The following is a 14,244-nucleotide window of genomic DNA, read 5'->3' on the forward strand; positions in this document are numbered from 1 at the left end:
CTACGCCACTGTGGGCAGGGATACCTTGCTTGCGACATCATGATATTGTGCTTTTCCCAGACCTGTCAGTCATAGCCAATAATACTGATTGGGACGGTAGGGAAACAAACAACATTGCATGATGACACACCCTTTTCTGTAGAGGGCAAAGCAGTTCATGGAACAATTCATCCCAGCCAGATAGTCACCGTGCAGCAGTAGGAGCTGCCCCCAAAGGCTGTGCCATAATGTAAACGATGTTTGCAGCTGCAGTTGCTACTGCCCAGGCTACTTCCTGTGGCCTGGCATTCTGCTGCTTCCCTCTCCCCAGCCTCCCTGTGTGCTTTCTCCGCTGCCTGCCTGCCTGCCTGTTTGCTTGCTTGCTCTGAACCTTGGGATAATTGCATGCTGTTCTCAGAACTCTAAATCAAATCATGGCTCCTGTGAAATGAAGTTTTCTGGATGCAAAGAGCTCCTGGCTCCATAAATCATAGCCTGTTCTTGGACATTGCTCACTCGAGGGAAGTCACCAAAGGTCACTCTCTGCTGCTGCCTCCCAACGGCTTGCAATTACCCTTCCTTACTATCAAAGCCATTTGAAAGCTGCTAATCTAATGGGCATCTCTTCTCCCCTGTGCTCTTTCAAAAACAGAAGGGCACAGCTTGGCCATCAAAACGTGTTTGTCCCAGCCTCCCCACCGTAGCTCGTTCTTTGTCCTACCCTGCTTTTTCTTTATTAATGTAATGTTTTTAGGAGACGTGTTTCATACAGTCCTTGACTACTGTTTTCTCCCAGCCGTCTTGTCACGTAGACAAATGACAGTGGCTCCTGTTTTAAAGATGATGCAGGGAAGAGGGATGAATTGAAGGTTAAGAGTGCCAACTGCTCACGGTAAAGGTAATGGTAAAGGGACCCCTGACCATTAGGTCCAGTCGTGACCGACTCTGGGGTTGCGGTGCTCATCTTGCTTTATTGGCCAAGGGAGCCGGTGTACAGCTTCTGGGTCATGTGGCCAGCATGACAAAGCCGCTTCTGGCGAACCAGAGCAGCGCACGGAAATGCCATTTACCTTCCCGCCAGAGCAGTACCTATTTATCTACTTGTACTTTGACGTGCTTTCGAACTGCTAGGTTGGCAGGAGCTGGGACTGAGCAATGGGAGCTCACTCCATCACGGGGATTCAAACCGCCAACCTTCTGATCGGCAAGTCCTAGGCTCTGTGGTTTAAAACCCACAGCGCCACCCGCATCCAAATGATACCGTGGGTTGTATTTCCATCTTGCTTAAAAGCTGCATCACATGTTCAAGAAACCTCTCCTCAAAAATAGATAGGCAGTTTCTGATAAGGTAGTGTTTTCCCAATTCTTACTAGTTCACATGCCAGCACGATTCATTTAGCATTGCTCTTCCTCCAAATGTGCAGAGACTCATTTTATTTGCTTATGGTTCCTGATGGAACAGCATAAAAACAGCTGCTGTGCATCCATTTGGTCTAAGTGATGCTCACCACAGACTCCCATTCAAAGCAAGAAGTAGTCAGCTGTTGTACATGCATCCAGTCTAACTAGTGTTCATTATAGCTCCCTCTCAAATTCCTGACTGACTTCTTATTGGGCAAAGTGCAAGTCTAGTGGTCATCCGAGGGCCAAACTAGACTTGATATTAAGCATTGGACTTACCCTTGTGTGTTTGAGGCCAGTTTGCTAAGGGCACTTCCAGACTCTGGCTATTTTCATGTAGGACTCAATCACATACCAGGAAATTCAGGTTACACAATTATAGTCTGACTGGGAGCTCTTACGCAACAAACCCACTTCCCCAAAATATCAGACTTCCTGAGATAAGGAACCTGATAGGGAGATGCAGTGGGAAGTGTGGGTTGACACTGGCCTTGACACATATGTTATCTAACTTTGCTGCAAAGAAATCAAAAGGAAAGCATCATCCCTGCAAACGTATATGAGGACGAATGCTCAATAAACGGGTTGCCTGGAAGTGCTCTAAATAGCAGTCACTGCCCAAAGGAGGCTGATCTGGATCAAGGCCATTTGGGGAAAGGGGATTTAACCCTTTGCCTGCAGTGTGGTCCCGATTCAGATCACCTCACCCTCTTCAGCTGCTATTTGCCCCCAAGGAAAGCTGGACTGAGTGCCATGCAGTTTTCTTCTGAGCACAAATAACAGCAGTGGGGTGGGGTGAAGTGGGAGGGAATCCAGATTGAAACCATGGTAGAAAAGGGTTAAAATCCTGCTCCCCACAAGCTATGGTCCTGGTTGAAAGTGACTTCCGTATCCAGTGCTTTTTTCCCTGGGGGGATGCAGGGGTACGCATACCCCTAAACATTTAGTGAATCTAACTTTGGCCTCATTGAGGGGCAGTATTTCAATATGAGTAGGAAAATGAGAGTACCCCTAAACAGTTTTTTAGAGGGGAAAAAAGCACTGGCTGCTAATTAGCAAACAAAACTCAAGTGTGAAAGACTTGACACCATCCCTATTTTGGCACGTAGTTCCAAACTACTCAGTAATAGGCCAGGGCCCTTTCATGGTGCACGTGTTGCACAAGTCGCTGTCTCCCATCTTTCCTGCCCCCCTGACTCCTCTTTGGCAGACCCATTGTAACTTCTGGTTGCTATATGAGGTGCACTTATTCATAGCAAATATTTTCAAGCACATGGCTGATGCATGGAATTGCACCAGTGTCCTTAAAGTGTAACATGAGCTTTGAGATGCAATTAAAACCTGCAAAGATTTGGATATATGCTATAGAGTCAGATACAGTGGTGCCTCGCAAGACAAAATTAATCCGTTCCACGAGTCTCTTCATCTTGCGGTTTTTTCGTCTTGCGAAGCACGGCTATTAGCGGCTTAGCGGCTATTAATGGCTTAGAGGCTTAGCGGCTTAGTGGCTATTAATGGCTTAGCGGCTTTAAGAAAAAGGAAACAAACTCGCAAGAACTCGCAAGACGTTTCGTCTTGCAAAGCAAGCCCATAGGGAAATTCGTCTTGCGGAACGACTCAAAAAACGGAAAACCCTTTCGCCTAGCGAGTTTTTCGTCTTGCGAGGCATTCGTCTTGCGGGGCACCACTGTATGCAGGAAAACGTGTTGAAGACTCACCCTACCCATTTACTGCTGATGTTGACACAAGAAAACTAAAATCTTCTGACGAAATGCAACGTGACAGAAAAGGCAAAGGGTCATGGACCAGTTTCCAAAGAGCACTGATAAGATGCTTTTACCTTTTTTCCAGGTTTCTACATAGCCAGATCCTCCTCTTAACACTGTTCAAAGTGGGTCCAGTAGTTCCACCCATCTCTGTGTAATATACTTTTCCATAGTAGCTTTTCATCTTTCCATTTCATCAGCTTCCTCTAACAGAGGGAAAGCTCAGAAGAAAGCACACCTGATGAAGTTTGACTTCCTCTGGCAGCTGGTCCCACCATAAATCCTTTTGTGCAAATGCTTCTCAGAGACCTCTTTTAACGAAATGGAAAAGGAAAAGAGGAAACTCACTTGGGGATTCAGCGAATTGCAAAATGTCTCGAGGCAAGAGTGGATTTACTTACAGAACTGGCAGTAAATCCATTTGTTCACTTTCATCTGAAAGAGAGAGCAAGAGTGAGCTCTTCTGCCTTTACTTGTCAAAAGGAAAAGATCTGGGGGCAGATGTAAATGCTTTCCGACTCTTGTTTTAAGTAATGAAATCTTTGAAAAAAGCAATGCCAAGCATTTCGTGGCTACATTTAGTGGAGAATTTGAAGTGTTTTAATTCACCTGCAAAATTTTAATCTCCTAATCGCATTCTGAAAAAGGAACTTCAACTTCCAAGGTCACCTATGTCTTTTGGAAAATGTTATTCTGAATAAAATGTTCATTTGTGTGTTTTCCATTCCCTCTTGCACTGGGCTTGCCATCTAGATCGCTAAGTGGCCAGTTTGGCCCAGTTGATCAGTGGCGTAGCGTGGGTTGTCAGCACCCGGGGCAAGGCAAGTAATTTGCGCCCCCTAACCCGTGGATTTGCGCCCCCTAACTCGTGGATTTGCGCCCCCTAACCCTAACCCCCAGATGTTGTGCCCGGTGCGGCCGGCCCCCCCTGCACCCCCCACGCTACGCCACTGCAGTTGATTGAGCCCTGTGGGTCTCCCCAGCATGGGTTTAGCCAGGACTTTTGTTGGGGGGTTCCTAACAATTGGAGTATCTTTATATTGACCATTCAGAAAGCTACCATGGGGGAACTCTAAACCCTGCTCTGGTTGGATGACTTCCAGCAATAAACCTGTGCTTACTTATTGGTGCAAATGCACCCAATTGCACTGAGTCTACATCTATTTGAACAGCAGGTTGTTGTTTTTAATGTGAGCCATTTCCCCGCTAGCATTGCAAAGCTTGTTTTAGAACAGAGCATGACTTGCTGCTCCATCCTGGTGCTGTCACACTTTTGCTAAGGGCTGAGAGTTGGACTTGTCGCAGGTGTTTTGAATGCGGAGGCCTTGGGCGCGATGACTCCAAATCTGTCCTTGACTCATTCTAGCCAGAATAATCTCTTCCCCTTAGGTTGCAGAGAAGAGGAGGAAGGCATTCAGATAAGTGCTTTTAAAAAGAGAAAGGGAGAGGTAATGAAAGCACTGGCTGCAGCCCAAGGCCTCAGCCTTTTGGCTGGGCAGCTGTGAGTGCCAATGAGGGACTCTTGCCTTAATGCAATCCAGCTCAGACTGCATCTGAATGGGTCCAGCTGCAACTGAGTCATCTTCTGCAGAGCATGCCACAGGGCCAAGGTTTCAGTCTATTTAACCAAAGGGATGATTTGGCACCTTCTCACCCCACTGGAGTCTCACCTGATGCCTTTGCTTTCCTTGCCACAGATATCCTTTCAGATTTGCCTAGTGGATTGAATTAAATTAGGCATCAGGAGACTGGCTTAGCCATGCCTAGTGTGGCACAATCATAGGCTGGAAGCAACTTGCGAATCTGGGCTCAGACCACCACAGAAGGGTGCTGGCAAGAAGACCAAAGGATTAGGAGGACCACGCCACGTGTGTGAGGTCGGGAGGAGCCAGGGGTGGAGCCGAACATGGCTGGGAGGCTGCTTTGGCCCTGTGGGAGAGTTCAGGGATGCAGGAGAGGATATATTGTTTGATTATATCCTTTCCAACTTATGTTAACAAGTTCTACAATTTAGCAGAGTAACATTCCCCTTTTTAAACTTGCACAGCGGATGCGTTTGCTCAGGCTTGCTAAAGCCTCTATAGTAAGTTTCATTGGTAATTTCCCCTTTAGTCCCTCATAAAAAGATAGACATGACACAGTCTTCTATAAAAGTATAAAAAAGTTTACTCACTCACATTCGGTTCACAAATGGATCCCAGAAGGCAGACTTAAGTTAGAAAAGTAATATACCTGGAAACTATCCCATAAGGAAACAGTCCCTTTAGCATCTTAGGCTAAGCAGATGTTGCTCCTTTGATGAATGTGGTCAGAGAGAGAGAGATGGCTGACCAGTCTTGCTCTTTTGTTACCTGGGCAGGTGAGGCCATGCCCACCTCTAGTCACATGCAGAGGAAGTCTGTCCCAGCTTAAGAGAAACAGGAAGTTCTGACTGGCTGGTCCAGACATCCCCTTTTATGTCCACTCTAGGGATGTTGTACTTGAATGCTCTTGTGTTTCATATCCCACAGACCCTCCTTCCCCTCCATGGCAGGAGGAGAAGGAGCTGGCCACAGGAGCCACAGCACACCATGGTAGGCCCCCAGCACCTGCCATGGGTAAAAGGGCTCAGCCCCCAGGACCTATACCACCAGTAACACAAAGGCACTTCAGGAATTTTGTGTATCTTTGCAGGAGGGCCTGAAGGAAGAGGAGGAGGACCATTGAGAGCAGACAACCCCACCAAGCCCTGCACTTTCTCATCCGTGGGTTATTCCACTTAAGAACTTCATTCCTTCTTCTGCATCAGATAAAAGGGACTTGTAGCATAATGTTGCTTCTATTGCTTGTAGGCTCTGGCAACGGCCTTCTGTAAAACTGCCCGTTTACATTGAGAAGGCCGGTTTGTTTTTATTTTATGTATAAAATATCATAAAGGTATTCATCACAGCGGTTTACGACGATACGAAAACATTGTGTGCCGTTGGATATTCCTGGTCAATTAAAAAAAAATTGCTGGTTGAAGCTGTATAGTCTGGAAAACATTGTTATCGTACAATTAGAAAATCAGCCCCAACATAATCTATCTGCACAGGAACCAGTTTTCCCCAGACTGTTTATAGAATCATAGAATGATAGAGTTGGAATAGACCACAAGGAAGAAGAAGAGTTTGGATTTGATATCCCGCTTTATCACTACCCGAAGGAGTCTCAAAGCGGCTAACATTCTCCTTTCCCTTCCTCCCCCACAACAAACACTCTGTGAGGTGAGTGGGGCTGAGAGACTTCAAAGAAGTGTGACTGGCCCAAGGTCACCCAGCAGCTGCATGTGGAGGAGCGGAGAGCCATCGAGTCCAACCCCCTGCCAAGCAGGAAACACCATCAGAGCACTCCTGACATATGGTTGTCACGCCTCTGCTTAAAGACCTCCAAAGAAGGAGACTCCACCACACTCCCTGGCAGCAAATTCCAGTGTTGAACAGCTCTTACTGTCAGGAAGTTCTTCCTAATGTTTAGGTGGAATCTTCTTTCTTGTAGTTTGGATCCATTGCTCCATGTCCGCTTCTCTGGAGCAGCAGAAAACAACCTTTCTCCCTCCAATATATGACATAAGTGGCAGAAAAGCCAACCGCTCACTGACGTTCTACAGAATGAACAGATGATTACTTCTCAGCATGGACAGACTCAGTATAATGAGAAGGCTTTACCTACATGCACATTTGGCAGAAACATGATCGTTTACAGCAGGGGCTGGGAACCTGTCACCCTCAAGTGTTATTAGACTACAGCACCCATAATCCCTGACCGTTAGCCATGTCCACAATGTCTGGAGGGCCGCAGGTTCCTCATCCTTCAATTTTTAAGAGCATCCTTACGTAGGAGAGAATTGCAGGTGGACTTGGGAGGTGGGAGAGTTGGGTGGAACATCAGTGACAGAAACTGGAGTGAACCGAGTAGGTGTCCTGGCAAGAAGCATGAAAATGGAGCTGGGAGTGAGCTTTTGAGCACCACCAGTTTTGATGGTCACCAACATTGACTAGGTTGGCCCATTTAAAAACAAGTTGCCACAACCATACAGGGTGCAGCAATTTGCCCTAGATGTAGGAGTTGGAAGGGAGGGGAGAAACATGCAATTTATCAATACTTTAATTAATTAATTAATTAATTAATTAATTAATTAATACTTCACGGTGGAATCTTTTAACATTTGCTAGAGTATTACTGGCAAAGATCTGGAAAAATAAACACTCATCAGAAGAGTGAGGCTGACTTACACGTGCATCATACATGTTTAAACCCATCACATACAGATTTGGTTTAAGACGTTTTAAATTATGCTTGGAGTTTATTATTTTTTTGTTCTTCATGGAATGCCTGTATTGTCAAGGCAAACTTTGTATTCACCTAGTTACCTGTGGCGTGTTGAGAGTTGCTTACAGGTGAGCAGACAGAGAAGCTTTGGTAGATAAGAAGACAGCTGGTTCTCTACGTAGTTTTTTCAGGCCATTGACGTGTCACCTAACAGTTATATGGGAAACAGGCAAAGTAGTTAAGAAAGAACAGTGTGTTAATATGTTTTGTGGGGTTATTTGCAAGAATGGTGGCAAGAGCATATGGGTGGGTTTTTTGGAAAAATTAATTAAAAGATGAAAGAATGCTTTGATTCTCATAGATTCTGCATCCTGTCTTAAATACCCACTTAACATTCTTTGAGTGTCATGTGTACAGAATAATGGCCCAGCTAATTCCATAACTGTTCAATCGTCTATATCAATAATCTGCTACATTTGTACCAATAAACTGCTCAAAAGGGATGTTGTCAATTCAGAAGTGCAGGGTGGATATGTTCCTATTCTCACACCTCCTTCTGTGACATCACTGGCTAGAAAGGTCTGTCCTGAGGAAAGGGAATTCTCTCGGGGGCAGGACTTTCCATTCTGGAGGTCAGCTCTGCGAGAGAATCCAAGACTGCAAAAACGGAAAAAGAGAAATTAAAAAGGCAGTGACTCTACTCTCTGCATAAATCTTCTCCTGCAGCAAAACATACAGGTCACCTCCTTGCTCAGAAGGGAGGATAAGAATAGAATTGTACTGTGATACCTGGGCTCCGGTTTCTTGAAGGAAGTGGCCTCTCGTACACTGGGAGCTAATTTTGGGACTTAAACTTTGCAAGAGAGATGGGGACTTGAGTTCCCATGGCAACCAAAGGAGGGGCACCCTAATTGCTCCTCTTTCTGCCGGTTCCAGTATTACTGATTGGAACAGGAGGATTGGTAAAATGAAAGGACAGTCTTCCGAGGTTGCAAATTATGTGTTGATGCTGGTGAATAGGGGGTGCAGCTAACTATATCCCAGTGACGCAAGTTGTGGGAGTCCCAGTGCATGACTGTCAGAGATTTGGGGAGGGGGGGCAGTCAGAGAACACCTCCAGGGAGTTGCTGTTCAATCTATGCCACAAAACTGGCATAAACCTAATATCAATAACTGTTATGTTCCCCCCCCCCCCAGGACCCTGGGAACTGAGATTTCTATTTAAAACCCCTTCACAAATGTTAGGGATGCTTGGGGAGAAGGAAATATCATTAAACTAATTCATGAAATAGAATCGGAATAAAAACAGACAACTGCCTCTCTGAAAATCAGGGGTCCAGATTTTTGCGGAAACGGCTCCGAAACTCTATGGTGGTGGCAAAAGCACATGAGCAGTATTTGGGATGTGCCCTGAACATAAGATTTGGTTCAGGAAAACAGCCTGAGTTACCTCTCACAAGCTGAGAGACCGCTTCAACTGCCATCCTTGGGGGAGCATAGCACTGCTCCCTTATTCGCACAATATCCAACTCACTTAGGGAACTCATTACCACAAGATGTGAGTATCAGACAGATTCATGGAGGACTAATCTACTAGTGACCATTAACCATGATAGCTTAATACGTTCTCCAGACTTAGTGTGCCTCTCTAAGTAGCACCTGCTGGAGACCAGCAACACGACGTATCGTTCCTCGTCCTTTACGATGCCCTGTTTTGTGAGTTTCCTGAGGCATCTTTATGGCTGAAGGAGGTATCACCTAGGCCATGGGTCGGCAACCTAAGGCCCGGGGGCCGGATCCGGCCCAATCGCCTTCTAAATCCGGCCCGCGGATGGTCTGGGAATCCGTGTGTTTTTACATGAGTAGAATGTGTGCTTTTATTTAAAATGCATCTCTGGGATATTTGTGGGGCATAGGAATTTGTTCATTCCCCCCCCAAAAAAATATAGTCTGGCTCCCCTCAAGGTCTGAGGGACAGTGGACCGGCCCCCTGCCGAAAAAGTTTGCCGACCCCTGGCCTAGGCGGATGGTCTTTTGGCTTGAAGCATCTTATCTTGAAATCATTGTAGGAATAGAATTAGAAGTAGTGGTTAAGAGCAGTAGACTCGTAATCTGGGGAACCGGGTTCGCTTCCCCGCTCCTCCACATGCAGCTGCTGGGTGACCTTGGGCCAGTCACACTTCTTTGAAGTCTCTCAGCCCCACTCACCTCACAAAGTATTTGTTGTGGGGGAGGAAGGGAAAGGAGATTGTTAGCTGCTTTGAGACTCCTTAGGGTAGTGATAAAGCGGGATATCATATCCAAATCCAAATGAAAGCAAAACATAAATGAGGATGGATATTTTATAATGTGTGCTGGAGAGTGCAGCACCAAGCTGAAAAAAAGGAAAATAAGGAGAGTCATAGAATCGTAGAAGTGGACCATCAAGTCTAGCATCCTCTTTCCAGCAGTGGCTAAGCAGATGTCTCTGGGTAGGATAAAAGCAGGACATCTAGGAGCAGAACTTTGGCAGTGGAGCTGGTCTAACTGTCCCACCTGCCCTGCCTTCTTACAAAAGTTCCTCCTGTCAGTTTCCTCCTCCTCAGTCTCAGTGCTGCAGTCCCAAAATTCTGCAGGGAGGAGGGCAAAGGCAAAGCTACAGTTGGTTGCTCTGCCTGCCTTTGGCTCTGGTTCCACCTATAGTTTCAGCTCCCTGCATTTCACCCCACTGAGACATGGGCACCAGCCCCTGCTCAATTTTGGCAATAGCCCTCTCCCCCTGCTGCACTCATCCTGCATACTGAGGAATCCTTGAAGCAGTATACAGCCATCATGATGAGTAGCCATTGATACCTTTTATCTTCCCTAACTCTGTCAAATAATTCCCATTTTAGAGCCATCTAAGAGAGTGGCAAGGGACGCGGGTGGCGCTGTGGGTTAAACCACGGAGCCTAGGACTTGCCGATCAGAAGGTCGGCAGTTTGAATCCCCGCAACGAGGTGAGCTCCTGTTGCTTTGTCCCAGCTCCTGCCAACCTAGCAGTTCAAAAGCACGCCGGTGCAAGTAGATAAATAGGTACCGCTCTGGCGGGAAGGTAAACGGCGTTTCTCTGTGTTGTTCTGGTTCGCCAGAAGCGGCTTAGTCATGCTGGCCACATGACCTGGAAGCTGTACGCCGGCTCCCTCGGCCAGTAAAGCGAGATGAGCACCGCAACCCCAGAGTCGGCCACGACTGGACCTGATGGTCAGGGGTCCCTTTACCTTTAAGAGGGTGGCAAATTCCATAGTTTAATTATGCACTGTTCCCTGTCCCCACCACTTCCTGTCCCGAATCTTATTCTGCTTTATTATGAGAAAGGGAGAGGGGGAAAAACTTCTTTCTGTCCATTTCCTCCACGCTATGCATAATTCTATATGCTTTTGCTGTGCCTCCCCTTGCCATTCCCCCCCCCCCCAAACTAAAGAATTGCTCCATTCCTTTGGCCATTTTTGGCTCTCGTTTTCTGCACCTCTCCCAGCTCTAGAATATCTTTTTTGAGATGCGGAGAATTGATGTATTCTGCCACTACAACATTTGCTCCTGCGAATTGCTTCCTGCAGAGTAAATCCTCGCGGAAATGCAGTTTAAAAGGATGCTGACCAAGGGTGACTGAACAACACCCAGAGCGAGAGAGACAACTTAGGTGCAACCACAACATCTGGTCTTGGGCACTCAAAATTGGAACAGATGTCAGACATCTGTTCTGCAAAGAGGCATCTTGAAAGTGCCTCCTACACAGAATTGATGGGATGTCGTCAGGCTTCTGTGAGATTCCATCAGGCTATTGCTAGGTCCTATTCTGTCAGTGTGGTAAGATGTTAATACTGTTACAGGCATGGCCAAACTTGGCCCTCCAAATGTTTCGGGACTACAATTCCCATCATCCCTGACCACTGGTCCTGTTAGCTAGGGATGATGGGAGTTGTAGTCCCAAAACATCTGGAGGGCCAAGTTTGGCCATGCCTGGTATAGAATCATGGGACTCTATCATAATACAGGATCTGTGAGCAACCTACGTCCAGTCTCCTTGCTAACCTATTTACAGACTGGCATGCATCATCCAGACCAGATAGGATTGATGCCTGACTAAATCAGAAGGTCGGCGGTTCGAATCCCCGTGACGAAAGGCGAAAGGCCGCCTCAGGTTAAGAACGGTTTCGGGTTAAGAACGGACCTCCAGAACAAATTAAGTTCGTAACATGAGGTACCACTGTATTAATATTAATGTATTAATATTTTGCCTTTCAGAAGGTAAAATTCAATTTCTTCATTTTTCCAAAAGCAGTTTATGTGCTTCTTCATCAAACGTAGACTTACAAAGCTAAAAGTTGTGCAGTCACAAAAATAATGTTGTGCGGTCACAGCAGATTGAATTCCTCACGCTCAAAAATGTGTTTTTAAGACCCCACACTGAAGAAATGTGTCAAAATTATCTTACTTTTTCCATGTATAACACGCCCCCATATATAAGATGACCCCTATTTTGGGGGACCACAACAACAAATTTTGAGGAGAAAATTGCCCAGAGTTGTTGAGCTTTGTCTGCATGCTTACAGCAAAAACTCCACCTGCCCACTTGATGCAACCACAGACAATTGCACACGTAAAGGTAAAGGGACCCCTGACCATTAGGTCCAGTCGCGGACGACTCTGGGGTTGCGGCGCTCATCTCGCTTTATTGGCCGAGGGAGCCGGCGTACAGCTTCCAGGTCATGTGGCCAGCATGACTAAGCCGCTTCTGGCGAACCAGAGCAGCACACAGAAACGCTGTTTACCTTCCCGCCAGAGCGGTACCTATTTATCTACTTGCACTTTGAGGTGCTTTCGAACTGCGAGGTTGGCAGGAGCTGGGACCGAGCAACGGGAGCTCACCCCGTCACGGGGATTCGAACCACCGACCTTCTGATCGGCAAGTCCTAGGCTCAGTGGTTTAACCCACAGTACCACCCATTGCACACATACCTCTCCACTAAAGTAAATCAACTGCCCAATTGCCACGGCTGCAGCAATATTCTGTGTATATTTTTTCTATGGAGAAAAATATCATCTTATACAGAGGGAAATATGCTCTCCCCTCCTCTCCTTCTGCGTGCTGTTCTGAAGGTTCTGTTGATCCTCATTGCTAAGTGGGACCTGCACTTTCAGAGACGGTCTGAGCATCGGGGGTCAGGGGTAGGCAAACTAAGGCCAGGGGGCGGGATCCAGCCCAATCGCCTTCTAAATCCAGCCTGTGGATGGTCTGGGAATCAGCGTGTTTTTACATGAGTAGAATGTGTCCTTTTATTTAAAATGCATCTCTGGGTCATTTGTGGGGCATAGGAATCCGTTCATTAATTTTTTCCCCAAAATATAGTCTGGCCCCCCACAAGGTCTGAGGAACAGCAGACCGGCCCCCTGCTGAAAAAGTTTGCTGACCCCCGAGCTAGATGGACACTTGGTCCAGCAAGCTTAGCATATTGTTAATGCATGGCAGAAGTTTGTGCACAGTTTATAATTTTCACTTCTGAAGATTGGAGGTGCAGGTGTGGTTTTTGGTTTGGTTTTGTTTTTGTTATGTACTGAAGTTCTCACCCTGGGCCAGCAGGGGGATACTGTCGCTAGTTCAGGTCCACATATGCAAATAAGGGATCGAAAGTGACGTTCAGTGATTGGATAGTTACAGAAAGTTGTTACAGTTACGTTGTACTGGAGCTCTATATAAGCAGGCTGGCTGAACCCTTCAGTTCAGTTCTGTTCTGGCCTGTGAATAAACAAGAGCTGTTTGAAGAATCGCTGTGTCGTCTGATATGTTCACCCACAACTTAACAGTTTTGTTTTGTTTTGTAATGGGGACAACCAGCTTGGGCATTTTATCCCTTTTGAGTAACGAAGAATTCTGTTCCATAGGGAGATGAGGGGCCAGTTTGCTGTTTCTGTCATCTGGGCTGCTCAATCCGTTTCACGAGTCAATAAATAAACTGCAAGGGAAACTTTAATTGTGTCCGATAGGAAGGAAATCAGGCCCTTCAGTTTGCGAGTGTGACTCAACAAGAGGGAAGGATTGTTAATTAAATGTGACTACATCAGCTGGGGCCAACTTTTGCAGTACTAGGAAATAAATGAAGCTGACATGCACTGTGTGGGACTGTGTCAGTCAGCCTCGAAATGTAAGCACTTTCCTTGCTTCCTTCACCCCTTCCATTAGCTTCAGCCCGTTCCAGTGTAGCTGAAATGTATGCCAAACAGGTCCCTAAAGTCACTTGATGTTTTCCTGCACAGACTCCAAGAGGATGGTGGCAGTCTTTCAGAAAGAGAATCAAAAAAGGGGGCGGGTGAGGTTTTCCTGCGAGAGAAGGGTTAGGATGAACTGCTCGGCTCTCATTCATTTCAGCGGAGCTCCTCCCAGTGGAGGTTGCGATCTAGATTTTCAATTAAAGTACTTCTAATTCTAACTGAGAATCTGGGGCACAACCTCATTGAAATGAACATGAGCCATGCAAGATTACTGGAAAGATTGTTTTTTTAAAAAAAATATACAAAAAACCTCACAGCGTAACATAACTAGGGTGGAATCTAGACACATATAAAAAAAACCACTGTGAATATACTTTTTTGAAAAACGTATTGAAAAATATATTGAATTTGCCACAGCTCACCATCGCCATCTAGTGTCAGATTTGTATAATCCACACTTACAACGTCTTATTTGCAGCTGTATAGCTGAGTCCTAGGTTGGGGTGGAGGAGGTTGATGTTACAGATCAGAGGTCAGCAAACTTTTTTGGCAGGGGGCTGGTCCACTGTCCCTCAGA

At 46.2% G+C, this 14,244-nt stretch overlaps 1 protein-coding gene across 1 annotated transcript in view; it reads left to right on the forward strand.

The window, feature by feature from the left end:
- Window positions 1-14,244, forward strand: part of LOC114598576 (protein FAM163A) — a 109,250-nt gene that overhangs the window by 80,315 nt on the left and 14,691 nt on the right. The window lies entirely within an intron of this gene.

Source organism: Podarcis muralis, chromosome 5 (assembly GCF_964188315.1).
Source record: "Podarcis muralis chromosome 5, rPodMur119.hap1.1, whole genome shotgun sequence".
NCBI lineage: Eukaryota > Metazoa > Chordata > Lepidosauria > Squamata > Lacertidae > Podarcis > Podarcis muralis.